Source organism: Prinia subflava, chromosome 6, assembly GCF_021018805.1.
Source record: "Prinia subflava isolate CZ2003 ecotype Zambia chromosome 6, Cam_Psub_1.2, whole genome shotgun sequence".
NCBI lineage: Eukaryota > Metazoa > Chordata > Aves > Passeriformes > Cisticolidae > Prinia > Prinia subflava.
This window is the reverse complement of record NC_086252.1, coordinates 1,955,452-1,979,211: the sequence shown is the minus strand read 5'-3', so window position 1 is coordinate 1,979,211 and position 23,760 is coordinate 1,955,452. Positions and strand designations below refer to the sequence as shown.

The 23,760-nt window shown below is 40.3% G+C and overlaps 1 protein-coding gene across 4 annotated transcripts in view; it reads right to left on the bottom strand.

Annotated features, from left to right (window-relative positions):
• The window catches only part of TMEFF2 (transmembrane protein with EGF like and two follistatin like domains 2), a 553,100-nt gene that overhangs the window by 353,949 nt on the left and 175,391 nt on the right, over nucleotides 1-23,760 (bottom strand). The window lies entirely within an intron of this gene.

The following is a 23,760-nucleotide window of genomic DNA, read 5'->3' as shown; positions in this document are numbered from 1 at the left end:
TCACTATAAAATACATTTAAGCAGCATGTTTTATATGCAATTCTGAATGCTTTTACAAATTAGGGCATTTTCCCCCCCGGTTTCCTAAGATGGTATTTAATTATGTGAAATGTTTTCCATTTATTCACTAAAAGCTCATAGCTGCAGTGGGATGGTGGGATTTGCTGTTGCTCCCAATCCAATCGTTCTTTCAACTCACTGAGAGCCAGATTCTGCCTGCCACTCACACAGGAGTGGGATGGAGGGTGGAGATGTGAGCAGAGAAAGAAGGGCTGTCCAGTCAGACTTGCTGTGTAGTAAACAAGAAACTTAAACACAAGAAGAAAACACTTAATTCTGCTCCCCAAACTCTCAGGTCAATGAAATGGGTGGTAGCTGAGGAGAGGCCAGATCACCAAGTATCACTGTGGAGGCCTAGCCAGAAAACAGACTGGGGACACAGATCTGGGTGCATCAGAGCATGCAGAGCAGAAGACCCGGTTTATTTACCAAAACCTACTTTTATACTTTTTCTATGAGGCCTGTGGACTGGAGGAAGGAATTCCCACCTCAACACCACATTGGTGAAGGGGACTGTCACACAGTCTTGTTTGTCCCAGCAGGGAATGTAAAAACAATGGCTATGTTTATAGAACATAGCTGATGTTTACATTAAAAGAGCATGAGAAGGTACGGACTTCTCCTTTAATATGAACGCTCAGCAAAACCGGGAAAAACTCATGGCAACAACCATGCCTGAGCAGCACCAGGCAACTTTTGAGAAGGAAGCTGGGTAGGTGACCACTACAGATCTCTTCCATCCTGAATAATCCTTCTGTTCAACACTCTTTTCCTGGGAAGGCTCAGTTACTTTGCTTTTTTTTTCATGAAAACACACCGAGTGCTGCAATGCACAACAGTGTGGGAATAACACCTGCTCCTCTCTCCAGCAGATGTGGCTGTAGACATAATTTGCACTGAGTGTTTATCTCACTCTCAGTTACGGGGATATCCAAGGGATGTCAAGTAGGAAAGCAACCTCCAACACCTGCTACTGGCACCCTGTGGTTGCTTGTGTCCTGCCACTGCTTTAGGTTTGTAGCCACTGTTGACACGTATTCCTTTCCCTTGTAAGAAAATAATACTTGGATCTGGAAAAAAAATAAATAAAAACATGTGCATTTAATTTGTGCTTCCTTGCATTTGATATGGCACAATTACTAATACTGGAAGATCAATTTCACCTTTAATTTTAGGGATCTTCTGGCTGGTTTCCTGCACATCCCACATGCACAGAACACATCCAGAGAATGTTTACACCACTGTGGAACCCGTAGCGAGCTGACAGTGCACATACAAACTACTGACACTTCAATAAAAGTATTAATTTACAAAACAGACAGGATAAAGAGAAAAAGAGCTGCCCTTAACAACAATTTGCCCCGGCACAAATATGCACATTTGGAATGAATTAAAAATGAATAAGCAAGTCGTTTTGATGCCTATGATCCATTATATGACCTCAGACATCTTACGTGTCCTGCAGCCAAAGCTTAAGGTCTTCAGTTTGCTGCTAGTATTTACAAGCAGCAAATATTAGTGTCTGTGCACTAGATCACTGAAAGCACGGTCTGCCTCAGGGCTGGGTGTGTGAAGCACTCAGGCAGGGCAGGCGTTGACACCACCTCCCATGATTAAGAGGCAGGGAAGAGAAGTCATTTGCCATGTAGCCACATTTAAGGCTCGCTTACTGTCAGCATTAAGCTTCAAATGATTTTATTAAGCTTTCCTCTTTGCAAAAACTATTTTTACTTTTGGGATTAAAGGAGCACTATCTCCTTTACATTACATTCTCTCAGCTTTAAGTTGTCCTTCATGTGTCTTTAAACGTGTTCAGCCTCACACAAATGAGATGCTTGCACACTGGTTGTCCACATCCTGATCTATCCAGCATCCATGTACAACCCAACCCAGGATGGGCTCAGCACCTCTCTCACAGCTGCACTGGGCTCACCTGTGGGTTCTGATACACAAACCCCACACCCCTGAGAGAGCTGTTCCTGCCCAGGGATTCAAAGATGATCTAGAGCCTATGGTCACAATTAATGCATTGAAATTTGGATTTGCAAATTTCTGCAAGGGGAAGACATTGCATTTAATTGTTCCCAGTGCATCTGGCTAAAGAATGATTATCTCTTTTTCTTCCTGTTGGGCATTTGTTTTAGCTGAAGTTGGTGAAAGTCATTAGAGCAGTTAATTGTTAAACAAAGATAGGCACAGGCCCTGCACTGGCTGAGCAGTGCACAATGTGTAGCACTCCCTGCACTGCATCAGGAGCACAGTAGAAAGAAACTGGGAAAAAAATCCATCAGTAGTGAAAAAAAGAGATTACAACGTTAATGAAACCAGAAAATGTGGGGTTTGAAAGAAAAGACATAAGACAGTATGAAGGCACCTTTGTATCCAATGGTCTATCTTGTAGCCAAGCTCAAAATTGCATGAGGAGAGAAAGGTACTGATCTTGAGGGTTATTATTTTCAACACAATACAAAAGAAAGTCACAAGTGATACTTAGAGCACTCAGAATTACTCTCAGCTTTGGAAACCAGAGTCTGAATCCATGGGACAAAATGTCTGAACTTTAAAAAAATATAAGAACTTCAAACATATAAGAACTTCAAACATATAAGACAAGGATAATTTCTTCTCTTACAAATGAAAAAAAAGTCATTGGCAATGTCCTCATTATGCTCAAAGAAAACTTTTCCCAAAATCTCTTATCCTAAATAAATTGTTATTACCATTATTATTGAGGAATTACTAAAAATAAAAATAAAATCAAATCATATGCCTAAATCTGTAAGACGTGTATATTGCACACTCCTGGTATCTTTACTTTTCATGAACGTTATATATGCTGTTTGTTATTTCATTTCTTCAAGTTAATTACCTAACTAAATCTTTCCGTGCCTTGGTCAGACTACAAAAAATACATAACGAACTGGAGCTTCACAAAGGGAACTGGATGAATCACCAATTCAGCCTTAATTACTGCAATATAGATAAATTCTGGCCATACATGTGGCTGTTTCAGAGAGACAGACAAACTTCAGTGATAGAAGTCTGCTATTAATATATATATATTTCTTTTAACTGTTTCTTGAGTATTCTGTATAAACATGGTATTAATTTTATTAATGTATATGGAAAAAAAACAGGGATTGTTTATAATTTAATTTCTCAGTAACTGTAACACAAAGGAAGAGAATGCTGTAAACAAATTGCACCTAAACCCAAGCTTCTCTGCAGTTTGAGGATGGTGTACAGCAGGGAAGCCTGGATCATAAGGAACGACTGAAAACACAACACCTATTAGACAATTTGCTGTAATTCAGTGAAGAAACTGAATTTCACGAAGTTTTAGAAGAGCATGTCACAAGCAAGAACTGTTAATAAAGAAGCACAAAACCTTTTACAGTTGTTCGTTGTCCCACACCTCCCTCATCTGAATAATGTCAGAGATTTCAAACCCCAGTGTTGTGAGTTGCTTGAATTATTTCCTTGTTCCAGTGTAGACATCAAGAAGAGAAAATCACAATATACCATTCCAGCTAAAGCTTCAATTTTGGTCACAGTCAGAAACTTCAAAAGGCGTTTTTGTCTTTGCACCATAAAACCCCATTATAAGGGCTCCCAGGTCATCCACATGCTTTTAAAAATCCCTCGGGTGAAATCTTAGTAACTCTGTTATTGACTGCAACGTGAACAGGATTCTACACCTTGTTTTATGGTGTCAGTTCTATCTTTTCTGTTTTCATCCATAGCTTGACTGAAAAATGTCAATATTCCCCAAATTCTGACAGCTTCTTATTGACACTTCTATTGAATCTAAAGCTTTTTGAGTCTGAGTACCTAAAGTGCCAAATGAAGGGGAAAAAACCCAAAACAAAACAAAAAACCAAACCTAAAAATCAGAAAAGCCCAAACCAGAAAAAAGGGCTTTTATTCAATTGGAGAAAATAGTTGGCTTTGTTCAATATCTGAGGACCACCACAGGTCAGAGGATTCTTGTTTCTTCTGCTTTATCTTATTTTACAATAACATGGTTTCAGATAAAAGATATAGATTGTTTTGCCAGATGTGAAGAGGGAGAAAAGATATCTTTGGAAACAATAAGCTCATTGCATTATTTCGGTAGGAGTAAGAAAAGCATATTTTACCTACAACAAATGATTGGAACCGATATATTCCAATATATGGAAGATTTCAGGGCACATTAAGTTCTCAGACTTAAAAGACTGATGATATAGTAGGAGATAAAACTGAATCAGGAGAAATCCAGCATTTCATCTGAGTTCACTTGCACCTGCTTGCACTTGTGGGCCTTTTTGGTCACTCATAAATCTCTCAGAGACAGGCAATGAATGTGATGCTTTTAGAACACATGCATCTGGAACATTAAACTGACATAGCACGGTCATGAGGAAACATAAATAAATGACTGGTCAACAGGAATGATTTAACTTGAACAACCGACAACCTCCCTTCCTAGGCAAGCTCTTGGAATTAGAGGTCAGAGTTCTAGGGGAAGACCTCTATTCCTCTTCAGTGTTAGGACAGGAGTGGCTTTTCTTTGTTAAAATACTTTTTCTCATTGCATTTAAGAAAAAAAGAAGAACAAGAAAAAAAGGAAATAAGGTTGTTGACCTTGGACTTTCCAATTATTTTTTAAGAACTCAAGAAATCTCAGAGACTTGAGGGTAACACCTTCTTTTATTCTTCCTTCAGCAGAGACAGATAAAAGCATACGCACATTTATGAGTATTTGGAGAAGAGAATTTGATTTGTAACTTGGTTGCAGTTCTCTAACAAGGCCAGTCTGTTGAATCCCTGCCTGCTCAAAACAGCTCAGAAGGGCATATAATTTTCAACGGTGTAATTGCTTGGATAAAATGGTCTTCCTGTGAAATAAACCAGGGGGAGACAGTTTGGTCCATAAACAACTCAGCAATGAGGTTTGCTCTTCCAGAGGTTGTGGTGTGGAAGAACCCTTTCCTGGAAAGAGCAGGGTTTATCAGCATTAGCAAGCTTCCATACCTCAGAGTGAGATAAAATTAACAGTTCCACTCATGATTAGGACAGTTTGTTTTACAAGACTAGTAAAATGTGGTTGGGTACTCAAACAGATCAAATTTCAGCCACTTGTTTTTTTTCCAACAGCCAAGGAAGAAAATTCATTTTTCTCAAAGTAAAGTTATAAAACATACTAGGCATAAAACTGATTCAGAACCATTGCCTCAGAACCTGGATCAGCTTAATGCCACTGTACTTGTATTTTTAGCCAGGAAAATCAGATTTTTTTTAATCCTTCCTAGGAATTTGTGGGCTAATAATAGGTTTCCTCCCACTTTTAAATCAACAATTTACAGATAACAAGAAATTAAACAGTGTTTCTTCTGTGGACTGTAATAAAGGATGAAATATTTCAATGCCATGTTTTCTCATGCACAGTACCCTCCACCTCTGATAGTCTCAAGTTGCTTGAAAACCCTACTTCATGAAATAACTGAGAGAACACCCACCCTTACATAGCTCACATACTCAGTCAGCCTCCTCAGAATCAGCAGCAGAGCCTGCGTGAGGCACAGATGATTTTGAAAGAGAGGAGGAATTAATTGCTGGAATCAGAAAAAAAGTATTGAGAGAATGAAGCATCAAGAAAAGAACTACCGAAGAAACTCCTGATGTGGAGGCTCTTTTATAAAAGTCTCTTTTTCTTGCATGGCTGTTATCTCTGAATATGTCTTTCAAATTCATGAAAACTGAAAACCCCCCTTTGCTTTTATGTTCACATTACTGCTTATAGAAGGAGGTGAGTATTCATCTGGTTCACTCATTTAGAGCACCAAAGCAGAAATGCTTAAAATTTTGTTGCTCTCCAGCACAGAGCCTTTTCAGTAAAATGTGTGGATTTTTTTTTCTTTTAATTTGAGGAAATATATAATGGAGGTTGCTGGCCTGACACCTGCTCTATGATTTGCTGTGTGTGGTGGCCACAAGCATGTTTGAGCTCATAAAAGTCCTCTCTCTACAGCCCCTCATTCTTGCCGAGGATCTGAAAAGATGGTACAAGGCTGCAACATGTAAGAGTAATTTCAAACCCTGACTGCAAAGCCAAATCCCATTTCCAGGAGCAGTTTGAACTGAAATCCCAATAAACAGCGACAGATACAGGTGCTGACAATAACCATAGCTGCAGCAAGCTGCTCATTAAAGATCCTGACTCAAATAAACAGACCCCAATGGGCCTCTTGGAAATCACTGTCTTCTGCTTCCATGTGCTCATTAGGCTCATCCTCAGCCTGCTCAGGCTCGTTGTCACTTTGCAGAACAGCTCCTCTCCCCATGATACTGCAAAGGCTGTCGATCCCCCTTCTGTTCCAAGCACCGCTGCCTGTCTTGAAAGCAGATTTGGGGACTTGGAAGCTCACACTAAGGGTGTGTCTGTGTAAATTTTTCATATTCCCCCACCTGGCCCCAGTGCTATTGCAGAACAGGCACTTTGGAGTGCAAGGACAGGGATTTCCATTTACCTCTCCTCTGCTGCTTCTTTTGGCAAGGTTCAGTGCAGCAGCAAAATTATAAAAATTCTGCTTCAAAGATAACAAACCAGTACATGAAGCAAAATGTGAAGTGAGGCACTTTCCCTGTTTATTACTCAGGATATGAAATAACCAAGAGCAGTAACAAGCTCCCTTGGTTTGTATGGCAGGAATGCTGCAAAATTTGGACCGAAATTTCCTGTCTGTCTGAGGAAATGGATTTCTGAGTATGTTGATATTTGATCTGAGACCAATGCACTGAGCTTGATCCAGAGTACTCTGAAATCAGTGGAAATGGAAACAGTCCTGTGGCACTCACTGAACTTTGGACCAAGTTTTTATGATCCATATTCTCTCTCCTCTGCAGTTCCTCCCCCTGCAAAGTCAAAATGACCCCTGTTCCAGGACATGCTTCAAACCCTGTTAAAACTGCAGATTTAATTTGACTGAACAATTCTGAGAGCATGAAAGCATCTACCTTTGCCTGAGCCACCCTTCTAATGCAGGTACCACACTTAGTACCTTGCAAAGCACTTTGTGGAGCTGCAACAGCAGATGATAATCCAGGGCCCTGCACATCATCGAGACAAAACTGGTGAATAATGCATGAGTATTTTGGGTATTCATTTGTATGCTTGATGGATATCTCAATTTAGCTGTCAGATGTGATAATTTAAACTACAGTTCTAGCCAAAAGACTATGTCCATTCTTTTTTTTCATTATTAAACCAGAGATATAAACACATATAGGAGTAAATATTGTAGCAGAGAAAACCTACAAATACAGAGAAGTAACACTCTAGAAAATAAACTTTCCATATAGCCTGTATGACAAGTATTTGCAACCAATACTCAGTCTGAAGTTCCAAATAAATTATCTGAAGTGACTTCATACACTCTGTATTTGTTGTACTTTAAAAGTACAATTCATATTGTAGTAATATGTTTGATACACATGCTAACGGGTGTTGCCATGAATTTTCCTGGTTTGCTAAGCGTTCATATTAAAGGAGAAACGTGCAGTTTCTCACGCTGGTGAATTGTAAACACAGGACCATGTTTTGTAAATACTGGCAATGTTATGAGTACTTTCTCCAAGACAAGGGGAGGTTGAATGACAGCCTCCTGGACCAATGTGACAGGAGAGGTGGCGATACCCTTCTCCAATCCATGGTCACCTTGCCACAGATATATAATGGAAAAATAAACTAAGGGCAGGGTCTTCTGCCCTGCTGCTGTTGTTGAACCCAGATCTGTGTCCCCAGTCTGTGTTCCTGGTTGGGCCTCCACGGTGATAACTGGCGCCCAACGTGGTCAAGTTGCAAGCTAGTGAGGAAAGAAAAAAGAAGAAAGAAAAAAAAAAATCTGCCTTCTACAGCTGCAAAAAGAAGAAACCCACGATGTTCTCAGAGGAACGATTGATGATGGAACTGCTCCACTCCTTTTTGTTGTCCTGTGACGCTGACTTAACCAGGAAACACGTGAGAGAACTATTTAGCTGGGGAAAGAAACTTGGAATTTTTTATACTGCTGAAAAGGCAATTTATATTGGCCCATGGAGAACCCTGGGAAAAAGCCTTTTCTCTGCCGTCCTTGACGGAAACTCTAAGGCAGGCACTCTTTTACGGGCATGGACAACAGTCTTCCCACTTTTAAAAGAGGCTGGGGAGGACTTTGAAGTTTATTCTGGGCTTTCGACAGGAAGCAGGACTGGCTCCCCTGTGAGCTCCGTCGCTTCTGACGAGGATTGCTCTGATGCAGGTTTAGAGCCGATGCGGGAGACCCCCACCCCCATGTCGGGGGTTGGGCGCGCCCAGCGGGGTTTTTGGAAGGGCGGGGAAGCTTTTTTCGGTCCGCTCCCCGCGCGGTTTGCCGGGCGGGGAGCTGGGGTGCCGAGGGGGCGGAGCGCTCGGCATCGGGTCCCACGCCGAGCGCGGGGGATCGCCCGCGCCGCCCCGGGCCGCCGTGCCGCGGCGACCCCCCCGCTGCCCGCCACCGCTGCGGGGTCCGCCCTGCAGCTGCCGCGCGGAGCCGCGCCGCCTCGGGCCCCCTGCGGGGAGCCGGGGGGGCCGCCGTGCACGCCGCCCCCGGCGCTGCCGGCGCCGCCCCCTGCCGCCGCCTCCCCGGCCCGCCCCGCCCCGCCGCAACCTGCTCCGCGCAGGATTCGGCAGGCGAGAGCGGCGGGGACGGCCCCTCCTTGCCCCGTCCCCCCGCCGCGCCAAATGCTGTGCGCGGGGTCGCCGCCGCCGGCGGTCCGTGCGGTGCCCGCAGCGGAGCCGCCGCCGCCGCCCGCCGCGCCGCGCCCCGCCCCACGCGTCCAGTGCCGGTCCGGCGCCGCGGGGGGAGGGCTGGGCGCAACGCTGCCCGCTGCTGCGGGGCCACCCGCGCTGGACAGCCCCCCCGCGCCGCCGCGCGGCCCCGCCGCATGCCCCCTCCGTTCAGAGGGGACGGGGCCGAGCGCTGGAGCCGCAGAGCTGCTGCCGGCTCTGGCCCCGGCCACCGACCCATCGGCTGATGGAACAGGAGCTGAAGGCTGTGGCCGGTCGGCCACGCCTCCCTGCCCAGCGCGACAATCGCCCCCCCGCTCAGAGAGGAGTCTGAGCGAGCCACTGTCCCCCGCCCACCCCCCCTACGGGGCCGGGTCGGCGGTGGGAGATGATAACGGGGAAAAAGCGTTGTCTGATGTGCACGCTGTCCCTGTCGTGAAATCGGATGAGGCTTTTAGTTCTGCATCCCAGGTGAACCAGGCTGCTGACCTAAGAGAGCTGCTGCCTGAAGATGCAACTTTGCCCGAGCCAGTTCAGGGAGCTGTGGACGTGGGTCCACAGCATCATAGCCATGATGACCCATCATGGGCAGTCCCGCTTCCCTTATCAAGGGACGTGGCAGAAGATAATATAAGCTTCACTGAGGCAATTCAATGGATCAGTGCAGAATTTGAGGATCTGATCTTTCCTTATGTAATAAGAGGTCTTGCAACAATGATGCTTGAACCTCAACAGGTTTCTACCTTTGAAAGAAATTGGAAATTCCTAGCTGGACAAATGGCTGTCAAAAATAGCCACCTGCCTCGAGATGATCGCTTGTTTGGGGTCGGAGTTGACCTACTTATGGGGAGGAGTCAATATGCTTGCCCTGTTGTGCAAGCTGGCCTTTCTTTCATTGTTTTAGATTCGTGCAGATACATAGGGATATCTGCATTGATAAAAACCAAGTTATCCTTCTCCCCAAAGGAAGACTTCTTAGACATAGCACAGAAGCCAGAGGAAGCTTTTAATGAATTTATATCGCGTCTGATGCATTTTTTAAAGACGAGAGTCGAGGATGTAACTTTGACAATGATAATTTTGGAGCAATTAGCAAGAAGCCATGCTAATTCTGCTTGCCAGAGGCTCCTGGAAACCATTCCGGAGACTTCTAATATCCTGGAGATGGTCCAGACCTGTGCAGTTCTAAACACCTGTGATTCTATGGTGATGACCCCAACGGCTGCTTCACAGCCGGCAGAAAAGAGGCAGAATGCTGGACACGAGACACAGGCAGATATTCAGCCTAGTGGAGAACAGGAAAAGGAGGCACAGAAAGTGACTCCCTTGTTTTTCTGCGCACAAGGTGTGGGTCCAGACCATACTGCAGAAACTTGTAAAGCAGTGGGTCATGCTGAGCCCACGCCAAGCCCGAAAACTCGGAGGCGAAGAAAAAGACGAAGACGTCAGGGGGACGAAACAGTTTCCCAAGCTCTAGAACAAGAGCAAAATTCTCTGGCTGGTGTACAGCCAGCATCTCAAGTGTAGGAAGTGTTGATGTTGCCACATAGCTATGGTCAGTTTTCCTTGGACCTTGCAGTGGGTTTCTACGTCCACATCCTATGTTGCATGCATTCTTTGAGAAAAAGTCAATTGCTCAATTTGTGTTTTCTAAGTTCTCTATCCTCAGGTTCTGCGATCCATGCTAAGAAGGTGGCCGCTGAAAGTCTGCTGAGCTGCCTCAGGTGCATTGGACTGATCCTGTTTGATCCTGAAACCTTGTGCATCCTGTGCCACCCTAGTGCCACCCATCACAGAAGCCTCTTCGAGATCTGATTGACATGGACACGGACTGGCATCCTCTCTTTTCCTATATGGCCTCCATAGAGACTTTGGATCCTGTGGAGCTGCTGGACAAGGACAGACTGAAGCAGTGTGATGCTGAGAGCCAGCGGACTGTTAATCATGGACTCAGAGGAATTGTTTGCTATGGCTCAGTTTTATGTATGGTAGCCATTGTGACCTCTGTGGGGAAAGTGCATGTTGTTTGGGGGTTGTGGTTTTGGGACAGAACTTTTGGGGTTCAGAATTTTCAATTGAGTGGTTAAATTTTTCTTGGAATGCTCCTGCCTTTTGCACCGTATATTCCCTTGTATCTTATAAAAATTTAAAAATATGAGGGTGTTGGTTGAATTATGTTAGACTATGCTCGAGATATTTTGAGCAGGTTATTGCAAGGGGTTCAGGGTGAAACCCTGGGTAGCAAAGGCAGAATCAGACCAACATGTAGCCCTCACACCGTCACCTAAATGAAGGTCGGTGAACTTTATACAGGTTTTTTTTTCTTTCTTTTTTCCTGTCATAGAATTGTTCATTTTTCTTTTTTTGTTTTCTTTTTAATATACTTAAAAGGGTGAGATGTTGCCATGAATTTTCCTGGTTTGCTAAGCGTTCATATTAAAGGAGAAACGTGCAGTTTCTCACGCTGGTGAATTGTAAACACAGGACCATGTTTTGTAAATACTGGCAATGTTATGAATACTTTCTCCAAGACAAGGGGAGGTTGAATGACAGCCTCCTGGACCAATGTGACAGGAGAGGTGGCGATACCCTTCTCCAATCCATGGTCACCTTGCCACAGATATATAATGGAAAAATAAACTAAGGGCAGGGTCTTCTGCCCTGCTGCTGTTGTTGAACCCAGATCTGTGTCCCCAGTCTGTGTTCCTGGTTGGGCCTCCACGGTGATAAACGGGTCTGTTACTGAATGGAAAGTAAATAAAATACAAAATCAAAAAGTCAAAAAAAGAGGCTTTTCTTCTGTCAGTTTTCTCAGACACATTTCAAAATGCCTTTTTTTTTTTTTTTTTTGGCCTCTATATGCTTAATTGGCTTCATTTATGCAATTTAAAACTTTAAAATCAAATTTACCTTACATATTCAGATGTCTAAAAAGAAATAATGAAATAAAATGAGAATCACAGGTAACTTGTTCTGTTTTAATCTTTTTGCTCCTGCACTGTCACCTATCCCTACCTTAATAAGGGTTTTCACGGTTGTATTTCTGCCTGCACCTGTGCAATCACACTCACAGAGATTTGTAGGTAAGCAGACACAAGAATTCTAATCTCCTAGATTAGAAATACAGTTCTTAAAATTAAGCCCTAAACCTACCACCATGCAGATTTCTCTGCAGTCTTTAGGTGCAGCTACAGCAATCCAAAGTTCCTGTTCTTCCTAATTCATGCTGACACCATTTTTGTCCTTGATCTTAGCATAGATTAATTCTAGCTTGGTCTCATCAGAATTTTTATTTTTAAAATACATATGATTTTCTGACTGATATTTTCTATTTAATCCCCCACATGTATGTTTTGCCCATGAAGTTTGTTTTTTTTCACTTGAACTTTTTGCAGGTAAATGTTACAAATGCACAGAACACTTTGCATTTCATGAAAAGGAGAGAAAATAAACACTCCCCTGTTTTGTTCTTGCAAGCCACCTTAATAGATTTACTGAGAAGGACAAGGCAGTCCATCTTGAAGGCCATAATGCTATTTCACTTTGACATCTGTTCTAAGGTAATGGTATCTATCATTAACAATGTCATTAGTGACCACTCTCAGTCCATTGTTCTCAGTGTCTCAGCTGGCTATAAAGATCTCATTTTAGACACTTAGCTCTGTGCATATGCCCTTTCATGACATGGTTCTCTGGGAAAAATGCTTTATGGCTAGTCATACTATAATAATTCATTTCCATTTAAAAATACACCATGTGGGATTTCAAATGAGGGAGAAGGATAAAAAATTACAAGTTTTCTGACCATTCATTGATATAATACTAAGCATTTTCTAATTAAGCTGTAGTATCCAAGCATTAGATGTACAAAACAGGAAATCAAAGGGAATAGCTGAAGAAGTGTAAACTGTTTTAAGTGCAACTCTTTGTTTATCCTTCTGTGTTGATTGTTTTTAAACATGCATAAGGTTTATTCTCTAAAAATGACGATCTTGGATTATGCACACCATACCTCCCATATATTCATGATCAGTTCTGTACCATCACCCAGATTTTGCAGATGTTACCCTATTATGAGTATTACATTACTCAGTAACCAACTTCTGCTGTATTATCTGTGTGAATATATCCAAATAAGCCTTTGTAGTCATTAGCAAAGCTTCCCATCTTCATAGAGATTTAAAGCACAATCACCAAAGACAACACTGCTCAGTGTTTCACCTCCACCTGGAAACTTTGAGACTAACCTAACTGAGCATTCTGCCATTAAACCTATGTACCCTGATTCTTAGTGCTGTGGATTCGATCTGGTCCCATCCTGCCCTGGCACTGCAGAGGTAAATCCTGCCCCTCTCTGCAAGCCCCTGAAGGCCAAGGTATCTTGCCATGCAGAAGGTCTCAAATCATTCTATCAGTAGCCCAAAATCAAGACGCCAGAGGAACTCCCACCTGTCTCCTGGATGCTGCTACTTTTGTGAGCATGACCCCTCACCTTCCCATTCATTTCATTATGAGAATGTTGGGAAATGATTTCAAAACAGTTTGCAAGAAGTTCTTTTTTTATTATTCCTCTCTCCTGATGAAAGGTGAGAGCTAAAGGTGGTCAGCCAAATTTGAAAGAGAAGATGAACGACACAGATGATGTGAGATCACCACAAACAAATGAGGCATCAGCTGGAACACCTTACACTGGGAGCTGCTGATAGAGCCAAAATGAACATTTTGTATATTTATATTTTGACAGAGAAAATTTAGAAGGGTAGGAAAGGCTAATGAAAAAAATAAGCTGACTTGGCATGCAAGTCAGCTTCTTTTCCACAGATTACTGGAAATTTTACAGCATACTTATACAAAACAGGAATAGGACCATATATCTTAAAACTAATAAAAAATGACAGCTAGTGTGATGATATTTGTATGCCAATATAGAATAATGTCCTTGATATTCTGAGCTCAAGGGATTTCCATAAAACATAAAAGCCTTGAGGAGGAACTCCAGGCTACATCAGTATGAATTTTGCTGGTAAGTTCAATGGGAGTAGATTTTAGCATGACAATATGAATTTAAAATGATGGAACTAGAAAATGACTGACACAAATCCATACACTTAACCTGGTAGTTACTTGACCTGTTAGACAGTGGTAGCCCAGTGAAGCTGTAATTTTGCTATGCCTCCATGCCTGTAAGTATGTCCATTCTGCTATGGGCCTAAACTGAGGCTTATTAAAGCTTAATGGGACCTCTGCCCTGGCTTCATTGCTCTTTGGACAAGGCACATTAAATAGGAAATCTGAGTCAGCAACAGAATTTGAACAAAAACCATAAAACTGGTTCCTGTTTGGAGATAAAAAATTCTGCTATATACTGCCTGTGTGGAGTCAAAACAGTTGGGCTTATCTTCTCAACATCTCTCGTATTCAATTTCTGATACTTCACTGTTGAAACCAGCTTGTGTGTGTATACACAAAGAAGAATTTTTCTGTTTTCTTGCATTAATCTTGCTGCCAATATTTTAAACAAATAATTGATGCAAAAAGGAGCATATCAGAAATTATTCATGAAAAATAATATTAATCAAACCAGTATTCTTTTTGCTAATTTTGTTACTCTTCCTTCCAAAATTTACTTTCTGAAATTTCTTTCTTTCAAAATATCTGAACCATCAGTTTGTTAATATCAGTTGTTCCTACAGCAACAGAGCACAATCCTGCAGATGGGTTATAAAGGAAGCGAAGAGAGGAAATTCATTATCTGCTGTGGTTTGCAGGTGCTCAGTTTAGAACCAGCACTGAGTTAATTTTGATGGATAAGTGGGCCAGACAGCATTGACCAGATGGCTAGTCAGAGATTTTGGGTGCACCTTGCCGTATCTTTTCTTTACAGTAAGCACAGCAAGAACACAACAAGGCCTTTAAATTCTGAGAGCTCAGATTTTATGAGACCACAAATTATAACACAGAAACAGAAAAAAATGGGGGTGAGGTAAATTAAGATAAAAGCCCGTGTTGAAAAAATTCTTTGCCTTGATATGGTTTACATGACACATCCCTGATACTCTGTTTTTCATTCAGCATCATAGATTGACTTCCTGGATTGCAACAAGTTCTGCAAAATCCCTTCTGAGTCATTAAGAGGGGTTTTATTTTTTCTGTCACCGCTGAGGCCAGCTAAGTGCCTGTGTCTTGTTTTTCTCAGTGGTCTCCTTGCCACTTTTCACTGTCCTTTAGCTGCTCTTTGCTTTCGTGCTTATTTCTGCAAGCTTCCCAGGCATATGAAGTTGCACCTGGCACACAAGCAAACAAGAAGTGTACTCCACATCAGACAATCCCAGGTGTTAACATGACTCTTTCAATATGCAACTCTCTGCACAGGCTCAGCTCTTAGGATTTTGAAAATGGAACTTATCACATGCTTCATTCAGCAGCGATGGATTTGGAGAGGGAGAGTTAAAAAATTCCACTGAACTGGGCTGGAACAGTTGTTTGTCAGCTTGAACTCACACTAAAATGGAAAGAATGGCAAATTTGGAAAGACAGAAAGTATAGCATATGTTTCCAGATCTTCCTTGCAATCTCACTGCTGGGGACAGACAGGCACGGGAGAAGAATCTGCGCTGGAGTTTCAAGATGAGCACACAGAGCTGGTCCTGGCCTCCTCCAGGCAGGATGTGCTCCAGGAGCAGCTACAAGAGCAGGCTCTATGGCCCGCCTCCATCAGGGCAATTAATAGAGCAAAATTTATTCCTTTCCATTCATCAAATATATAAACACCTTATTTTTAAGAATTTCAGAAGAGAGGAGCAGGTGGAATATCCTGACCTTTTGCCCACCAGTCACACCCAGTTTCTGACAGCTGATGGTTCATTAATTAGAAATTTAGGACCTGCACACCTAAAGCACCATAAAGTAAGGCACTTATGCTAATATGTGCATGTGGCTGAGGAGCTCTGTAGCCTCACACAGGCATATCTACACAAACATGTTAGCATTTTTCTTGCTCTAGTTTTGATCCATTTGGGAGCAAGAAATTATCATAAAAGTACAGGAAAGTTGTGTTTCAGCTGAGTAGTTTCAAAGTTTGGATAGACTAGACAATATTGTAGACATGTTCAGTTGCTTATTCAAACTTTTTATTGGTTATCCAAGTATTCCCTCTGAACCAGGGCTGATTGCATACTTCAAAATGGTGTTTGCAAACATTCTTCAGCACTCTGAGCAGCTGCTCCATTCATTCATGTTTTTGCTGCTTTTTATTTACTATTCATGAACATCTGGACTATTAAGAGTCTGTTTGCATAAGTGGCTGAAGAATTGCTGTTCCCTATATCAATACCTGTATAGTTCTCACAAAGAGTTAAGTGTTCACAGAAAAACAAAATTTATAAGCATTTGGTGTAGTGATAGGATTTTTTTAGCTGAGTATTTTACTCGTCCAACTGGGAAGCAAAAATAAAAGCAAGTGATTTGAATGGCAAATAGGAAATAATGAATGTTTCATGGATATCACATAGGTTAAAGTTTATTAGCACAAGGTTTTCATCAAATACTAACTAAGAATAAATTAACCATTCTATGAAGCATCACAAAAAGAGTTAAATCTTGTGACTGTTCATTCACAGGGAGGTATATTTCATATTTCTGTAATGATAAACTTTTGAGGTCTGCCTACTGCTAGCTAACTGTGAGCTTTGGTGTCTTTGAAGTATTGATAACTTCCCTCTGGGATTTATTTGTGTCTGTTCTGGGGTTTATATCCTGATGGGTGCCAGATGACAGACTCCTCCGCATTTCAGTAGGTACTTTGAGAATGTCTTTTACTACTTCCTTTTCTTTTCTCCCCGACTCATCATTTTCCACCCTGCCTCTAAGCAGCTGTCATATGTTCCTCCCAGCTTTATAAGCAATAAAGAGGAACGTGGGCGAGTTTACAAGATTTGCACACCCATAACTTTCAGGTTCTTCTACCTAATGTCTTCTGTTTTCCTGGGGTTTTAAAATTACTTTTCTGTACTTTTTCTTCAACTTTCCCCTGCTGTAGCATGAAAGTACACACAACCTAGATCTTCTATATTGCTTTTTGAAACTGGCGATATTTAATCTGTTCTTAACATATGGTGGACACTCCTGGTATAATTAGCTATGTCTTACCTATGGTTCTTGAGAAAAGGTGAATAATAAAACTGCTTAAGAGGAACATGCCCATAAACATAAGGATTTGACCTCAGGTTTTTACAGCTGAAGCAAAGATCTGTATCACTCACCTACAGTCAATGTCCTTTTCCCGATAATATTAACATTTTTATTATTAGTATTAGAAAACAACAACAACAACAACAAACCAACAAAAAACAAAAACAAAAAATCCTACCAAAAAAAACCCCAAAACAAAAACAAACAAACAAACAAACAAACAAAAAACCCCAACCACTCCAAAAATCTTATCCAGAATAAACAGCTGAGGCAGAAAGAGACAGAAAAAAGAGTCTTAGCCATCTTCCTTCCATCCAAACAATTGAATGCCTTGAATTGCAATTAAACTCCTCCCCAGAAAGGTGATGGAGTTGAAGGCTGAGGCTGGAGTCCCTCAGGTGAATTTATCATACTCAGCACACTCATCACAGACAGAGACACCCCAGCAAAGCACGGGTCAGTCACTGCAGAGGCCAGGACATTTCTCTCTCGGGTCCTGTGGCTGAATGCCTGGTCACATGCAAGCCAGGGTGTTTACACACAGCACACGGAAACCCCTGGAAAATGAGGGTTGTGGGGCCTCTGTTAAGCTTTTCTGAAGTTAAATATTTAATACAGTTACTGTGAGAGTCACTTTCAGCACAGTGCTGTGCTGAGAGGTTTGTTGTGCTGCCCAGAGCCATGGTAACCAGGTACTTTCATGTACAGCCAGAACTTGCATATGAAATTAAACATTCAAGCTCTCCTTGCACTACTGTATGCAGTTCTTTTGGCATCAGACATTCCCGTTACTCTTGGGAGGGTAATATTTTCAGAAGAGACCCTCAAGCATAGTTCTGATTGAGAAAAGGAGTTAGAATAACATAAAATTTGGAATTACCAAATTTATACCTCTATCTAAATGCGGTTGATTCAACTCCTTTTCATTCAGCAATATGCAGCTTAATTTGAAATAATAATTTTCTAACACTTTGAAAAACATAATTGAGATAGAAGCAGGAAGCATCCAAGTCTTGCAGATAATAATAACAGTAATAACTAAAATGCTTAAGAAATGCTTTGTATGTGAACATTTTCATATCTTAATCTCTGTTTGGCAATCCATAGGTTTTTGTATTTAGCAAACATTCAGCTCCTCAAATCCTTTAAAACATTTCCTCTGATTTCAAATTTTAACATACTTTATGCTAGGTTATACTTATGGTATATCTGGTTATTGCATTTTAGAACCTATAGAGCCATAATGCATGTAGTTACAGCCTCTGTAGACAAATTGTATTCATAAATTCAGATAAGCTTAGGTTCAAATTGTCTACACTTATTACTTGGTTTTGGAAGAAAATATAACTTAAAAGGAGTAAGTTTTTATACCACAAACAAAACAAAACACAAACCAAAACAAAACAGAAGACTGATGGCAGATAAAAGTTTCTAATGGTGCTTCATCTTGACAATATTAACCAAAGACATCCTAATGTCATGTTAGCTCTGTATATCTTTCCTTAAGATTTATCATATCCTCCTCAATATTTGATGGATGCATTCAAATTAATGACCAGATGTCATGAGGAGTACAAAAATATACATTTTTAAATGCCACTGGTAAAACACTCGACACATGCTTCTATGGCTTTGTCATATTTTACTTGTATCTCCTTGAAGATAAATATAGCAATTTCAAAATCATACTGAATTTTCCAAAAGTTCCAGGAAGATATTTGGTCTTGTTTTGCAATTAATATGAATTTGTTACTATGCAGTGTGAAATAGGCCAAAGAGATGGAAACAACCAGTATTTTATTTTCTGTTAATAAGCATTAGGTTTTTTTCTAATTAATTTTTTAATGTTGTTTTTAATTATCAGACTTTGGGAGACAAATGTTGACAGCTATTCTGTTGTCTGCTCAAAGCCAGGGAAATTGTTAATCAAACCTGCAGCTAAACATTAACATGCACTGTTAATATTTGTGACGATGATAATTTTAGGAAGGAACTTGTTTTGGAGAAATCAGAATACCTCTGAAATATTAACACAGGCAAGATCAATAGACTTCATAGTTCAATACAATATTTAGTATATTATTGTGTGCACTGAGCTTGCTTCCTGTAGTGGTACCAGTGCAAAGCAATGTGTTCAGCAGGAGTGTGTGGGGGAAAGAGAAGAGTTTTGGAGCAGGAGGAGATGCGGGAGCAGCCCCCGAGGAGCAGCTCTGTGGAGGGGGCACAGGGGATGAGTGAAGAGGCTCTGAGCTGCCTGTGCAGTGAGTGCTCCCTCTCCCTGGAGCCTCACAGCACCCCCCTGCAGAGCCTGAAGCCCAATTGCTACTGCACTCCATAGGAGCAGGAAACTTCCCCTAATCTTTGTGCATCCTGAGGACAGCCATTATTAAAGAGCCTCATTCCTGGGCCTGCTCTGATTTTATTCAGGCTGTACTCTTATAGCAAGTGCCTATTAGAGCCATTAAGGTCAGATCTCTGTAGGTACCCCCAGCTCTTATTTAATTTAATTTCTGAAGCAGTGGTGAAAAGCTGCTGAAGTTCTAACAAATGGGCTGATTTGGTCACTTGCACCCTTGCCCCATTTGCAATAAGGAAACTTTTTCCCAGAGAAATTTTCAGGGTTTTCTGCACAAAAGCATTTTTTAATCTCTAATTATATACATTGTCTCATCTAATATGAAGAGCCAAGCATTGACAATAAAACAATAACCAGCCTTATTTTAAATCTGTTATCAATATAATTATAATTTTCTCTCTTAAGGCCTCTTCCTTGATAATTAGTTTCTGACAATTCATTGTTGTTTGCTTTCACACAAAGAAAGCACAAATGTATAGATAGCAGAGATGGTAAGAAATGCTAAGTTTATCTAATCCATTTCTAGGACGTAATTTCCAAGATAATATTTTTTATCAGATATATACAGATAAGAGATACAAATGCCCATCTTTCATTAAGGCTTTTGCAGTATTTTTCCATGAGCTAATCACTCACTGCCAAAATTCTTTCCTGGTATAAGTGTAAATTATTATTTTTTTGATTTCATTCTATCACTCCCCGCTTTTCAGACCCAAATATCCCTAATTTTTTTTTTCTTTCTGATATTTAAATGTCACTTTTCAAATATTACAAAAAAATAGCTTCATTGAAAATAAAACATACGGAAAAACATACTTATTCTACATATATTTTTAAGAGAAAAACCGTCAGGATCTGCATCATTCTCTTTCCAGGTAATACTGCCTTGCAAAATCAGAAGTGATTTTGTTGCTTGCTGTTACCTACAGGCTTATTAGAGCTGACAACTCACATATGGGTGACCTGGTGATTCACTTCACTTCTTCTATTAGGTGTACAAAAGGCAGGGAAGCAGTACTGAATAGAGTACATGTGAATAATGACACTGAGAAAATGTGGTATTTTACTTGAATGTCAAGTGTTGTATCCTCAAGCATGTTCATATTTTTTAAGGAATTAAGAGTGCATCCTTTAGAGGAATGATGAATGTACATCTTAAATTGGACAACGGAAGAAGAATGTAAAGTTTGCAATTAATTACTCAAATGTGAAATTAAAAAATTATCTTTTCGCTGGGACTTTGTTATATAAATTTCAGCATAAACACAGCATTCCTTTCTACCCAGCAACAAATGCTTTTCCTTAATAAAACTTGACTTTGGCAAGGATCAGTTGACTAATTTGTTCTCCAGCATCCCTGGCTTGAAATCAGAAGAAGACTAATGATGCAGTCAGTAGATACTTCTCAGTTTGTACAGGTTTACCCAAGGCATTGGACATCTGTTTATGAGAGATCACGCTGAGAAAATGCCTACATAGTGTCATCTTTCATCTTAACAAGTGGTGGAAATAACAATTAACATCCTTGATTTATGGATTTTTTTTCTCAGATTTTTGTGTAGTCTGTCAGCTATTATTTTCTTTATTAGCCAGAAAGGATACTGTTCACTGTTAATTATCTTTGCTCTTGTACTTTGAATTCATACCTTATTCTAACTTGTACGACAGTGTTGTAGTACAGTTAACAAGAAGCACTGCTCAAGGAAAAGCTAAAATGTTTTCATACACAGCTGCTAAAAAAGGACTTGGACAAAATTCTGCAAAATTTTATGGTCTAAATTGTTTTCTGAAATTGGTTTACAGTTTCCTTAGGTCAAAGATTTTGTGGCTTTTGGTTTGTATATTTGACATTTCTTTGACAAACGAAGTTGGCAGAGAACTGAGAAAACAAAACACTGGAAAGCCATATGGTTGTGAACTTTATCTTTGTTGATGCAAAAGTAGCTCAATAGGAAAGGAGAACTTGCATTTTGCTTTCCTTTCAGTTCCTAAGAGTTTCTAAAGCACTAAATCTAAAGATTGTCTGTAAAATATAGAAATGACCATGTCAGTAGTCACCATTATTCTGATAATGATGAAGACTTTGTGTGTATTTATGAGGTATTTTGGGATGGCACATGTGTTTCAGCCCATCAATAGCTATTGTAATCTTCCTTCTTGCAAAAAAAAAAAAAAAAAAAAAAAAAAAGTTCCTATGTGTAGTCTGAATGTCTAAATCTTTGGCTTCTGCTTTCATTAATACAGATATTTGAGATTTCCCACAAGAAAGCACAGTTTGGGCCCCTTTGGCAGGTATGTAGCATAGTCTGTGCAGGGTTCCATTGTTTCATTCTTTCAAAATGCATGATTTCAAAAGATTTAACTCACAGTCCATCTGAGCTTCTCCTTGGTTTGCTGTTGCCAGACACTAAAACAGATATTAATTGCAGTCTGATAGATTAATAAATAATGACATTTTGTTACACAATAAGATTATTTCACATAAAGTAACAGGATGTAACGTTTTGCATGGAAATCATGAGGAGGAAGAACAAGATGATGGACTTTATATTTGCATAGATAAATGTTCATTTATGATGAAAAGGAAAATAGACCACATGAGTACAGGAAATACAGACTAAGTGAAGGCTTTAATTCCGTGAGTGAACAGAAGAACACAAAAACAGCTTGCAGCCTGTAACTGTTTTAGTCCCCACTTTTATATCTTTACGTGAATATTTCAGCAACTGTGTCAACATCTTAGTTTTCCTTCCGTCCTGCAAAAACATTAAGCAAACTGTTCTGAATATGTTAAAACCAAGGATGACGGATTGCAAGTTGTACAAAATATGGCACAGCTCAACTGTCTCATTTTTCATGAGTTTATTTTTTATCCTCATTGCACAATTTACCTGTTTTCCCTACAGAACTGCACTGCACCACCCTCCTTGGGTCTTAGAAACACACATCATTAAATAAGTTTTATTAAAAAAATTTTTACATTTCAAACCAATAGCTTTTGCTGTGAATAACACTGTCTGTGCTTGTTTCTCAACAAAAACATATTTTCTTTTTTTTTTTCAAGCCTAAGAGACTAGATTTCTAAATACAAGCTTCAATGCCAAAATTACTGCATATGACTCACTTAATGTACACAGATTTTACCAATGATCTTATATTCATTTATGTTGCAGAAGCAACAGATGACATATGCTAAAATAAATAAAATCAAGGAAACATTATATGTATGGATGAAAAATAATGCATTACTATTTCAGCATAGTAGCATAAAATAACAAGGAAAAAATATACTAATTCAATGAATTTTTTTGTTTTGTAACTGCATTCCTAGACTATGCCATGCAATGACAGGTGTGGTGAGAGGATTGTTTTTCAGCTGTAGAGAAGAGGGGACCTTATCTCTGAGAAATCAGAAGGTACAAAAATCTCACCAGTATCACAAGAAATTTGAAGATTTAAATAGCAGATAATCTAAACTAGTAAACTATTTCCAAAATATTATTTTAGTATGCCTTTCAAGTATAAACATTGCAAGTCAGTGAAAGGATCTGCTGTCCAGCAATAATGACTTTAAAGGTCACTCAGGGCTACTCAGACAAGGTACCTGTAGCTCAGAGCTGTGGAATGCCTGAAGGGAATGAATTATCCCATATTATAATTTCTTGTTAAATTCTGAGGGTTTTTTCAGCAATTCTTTTAATTTCTTAGGAATAGGACAATCTCTGCACATAATTTCCTCTTAAATTCTCTTTTGCTTCACCATCTTTTAATATCTTAGAAAATAAATCAAGCTCTGGTTGCAAATCCTGTTGTAATCTAATATAAATTCTTAAGTTCTTATGACTATATAGATTGTGTGAGCCACACAAAAGTCACTGCACTAGAAAAGAGCAATAATCTCCACATACACAGGTGAAACAGAAGTCAATGCGACAGCTCCCACAAGGAATTGCTCAAACTCCTGTTATTACTAAGGTTTTTAAAGACCAGTTTTCAGTGGCTAAAAATCTCTCTGTGCCTGTTTTTAAAGAGAGGACTGGTTTTCAAAGGCTGGAAATCTCTGTGCCTGAGGTGTTCATGTATGAAGCCAAACACTCAAAGCCTTAGTCCCAAATGGAACTGGCAGCAGATATTTTTCCTCCTGTACTGCATGCAGGCCTGAGTGTGCTGTGATCTGACTCCTCTGCAGCAGCACCACCACAAACCTTTGGACTTGCAGAGATAAAAGGTCTTATGGTGCCAAGCAAGCAAACATGGACAGAGAGTGAATAACTAAATTTCCTGGTTAATGCTGGTTATCTATCTCTTGCAAATATAAAGGTTTTTCTCTTCTCATTGAACCTATTTTTCTTTTTCTTTTATTGTC